Raw genomic sequence first — 2,296 nt, forward strand, 5'->3', positions numbered from 1 at the left:
GAAAAAAATAATGAAGTAGTGGATGAACACAGATTTTCCTGCAGTGCTGCTGGACCTGCTAATTCATCCCTTAAGCAGGTTTTTTTCCTACTTCAGGATGATGCTGTGTGACTACTGAAGGAACTCTCCCATCTCCCCACGAGAGGGCAAAGCTGTGGGAGCCTTGGCTTGTGCTCAAACAATGCTGAGCACAATAAATGTTTTTAATATGGAACCTACTCCCTCAACAATTACTCCTGTTCTTTTCAAAAAACCAGACCACACTAAAAACCGTGCACAGAAATGGATGATGGACATAGAATTTTTTAAAGTTCACTCCTTCATTTGAACCCTGCATCCTGAAATAGGCGAGCAAATATTTTGCATTCCAAAAAATAATTTTTAATGACACCAAACTGAGCCAGAGCTCCAAGATCCTTAAAGGATTGAAAGGGATTTGAGAGGCTCAAACAAATGTCAGAGTTGCTGTTCAAGGTCCACTTTTTCCAAGACTTGCATTTATGATGAGGAAATAGTGATATCAGCAAAAGATTACTTCAAAAAAATCCATTGCAATTGAAAAAAAAATAAGAGCAATTGAAAGGGGATTTTGAAGTCAAACTCACTGTATGTTACAAGTGTTGTTCATTCTTCTGCAATTTTACCAATCAGGAATTGAATGGATTTTCCCTTCCTGCTTGCACTTGCAGGTGTGGTGTGAGCTACCTGCAGTGGTTTCATATCTGCTTGATTTATTTTGTCTTTTTAATCTGGAGCTTCTCTTGTTTAGGAGAACTCAGCCATATCCCATCACTTCTAAATAGCAATCTAAGAGAGTAAACTCTGCCAGCTCCAGTATGTGGCTTTGTAAGTGCTGGACAAACCTGCTGGTAGGGAAATGGATGTTGGCCAAATGGTTTTTTTGTGTTCAAAGACTGCAGGGGTGAACATTTTTCATGGAATCCCAGATTGGGTTGTCTGGAAAGGACTCATCCAGTTCCACCCCCTGTGATGGGCAGGGATTCCTTCCACTGGACCAGGCTGTACAGCTTTTGCCAAAATCACCTTTTGGGTTTCTTTGATGGCTTTTTGTTTGTTTTTCTGTGCTCAGGTGACACTTTCCTCACACCAGGTCCTCTGACATTGGGCACCTGACCCTTCTGCAAGGCCTTGTGCAAGAGCAGAGCTGGAGGGTGGGATCTTGCTTTGGAAGCAGCCAAAAGATTTTATCTCAGCTGCAGCTAAGGTTTTATTTATTTATTCCTGGGTAAATAATTGACATGAGCAGAACTGGATCAGAGTTGGAACATGAGAGGGACTCAGGAGGGTGTGCAGGATGGAAACCAGGTGGTTTTACCTGCTCACCTCACCTCACCCCACAGTGCTGTGCAGCTCTGGGATGTGACTGCTGGCAGTGTGAGCTGTTCTTCCTGGCAGGAGAAGTATGAGTATTGATCCATGTGTCTGGCTGAACGTCGCCCCTCCTGCACTCCTGTGCTGATTCAGGTCCCAGATTGAGGTGGAACTTTCAGTCTCTCCCAGGTGTGGCTGCAGGGATGGCATTTTGGAGACAATGATGTCACCTGTGTTACAGTGGTGTCACATGGTAGTTTGTTTTAAAAACCCACAGAAACATCCTGGCAGTTCTCCTGTTTTCTTATCCAACACCAAGGGATATGTCCTGAGTGCAAGAGTGTGCTCCAGCTCCCAACCCCAAAACCCACAGCCGGCTTTGTCCCTTGTCCCTCAGGGAGCGGGGATGCTGCACCCCATGGCTGAAAAACTGGGAAAAGAAGATTTTTGTAGCATGCATTGTGCCAGGCCAGGCTGTGGCACAGGGATGTTGGCTTTCTGGCCAGAGAGGAACATGGGTGGGACATGCTGAGCTCTGCAAGGAGTTGAGAATGTTTCACTTCCTTTGCATTTGTGACTGAATTACTCACTTCTCTGAAGCAGAACTGCAGCAGGGAGGGAGCTTGTGGGATGCAGATGGGAGTATTTTTTTTTTTTGGTAACAATTTGCATTCTAGAATGATGTCCCAGCAGTGACTTGTCCAAACCTTCTCCTTCTGGTGACTTACAGCCTCCAACTGTGAGAGTTTTAGGCTAAAAACTGACAGAGAGGAGGTTTAGATTTGGTATTAGGAAGAAATTCTCTCCTGGCACAGGTTGCCCAGTGAACCTGTGGCTACCCCATCTTTGGAAATGTTCCAGGCCAGGTTGGACAGGTTTTGGAGCAGCCTGGGTAGTGGAAGGTGTCCCTGCCCATGGCAGGGGGTGGCCTTTAATGTCCCTTCCCACCAAAAGAGTTCCATGA

This window comes from Catharus ustulatus, chromosome 10, assembly GCF_009819885.2.
Source record: "Catharus ustulatus isolate bCatUst1 chromosome 10, bCatUst1.pri.v2, whole genome shotgun sequence".
NCBI lineage: Eukaryota > Metazoa > Chordata > Aves > Passeriformes > Turdidae > Catharus > Catharus ustulatus.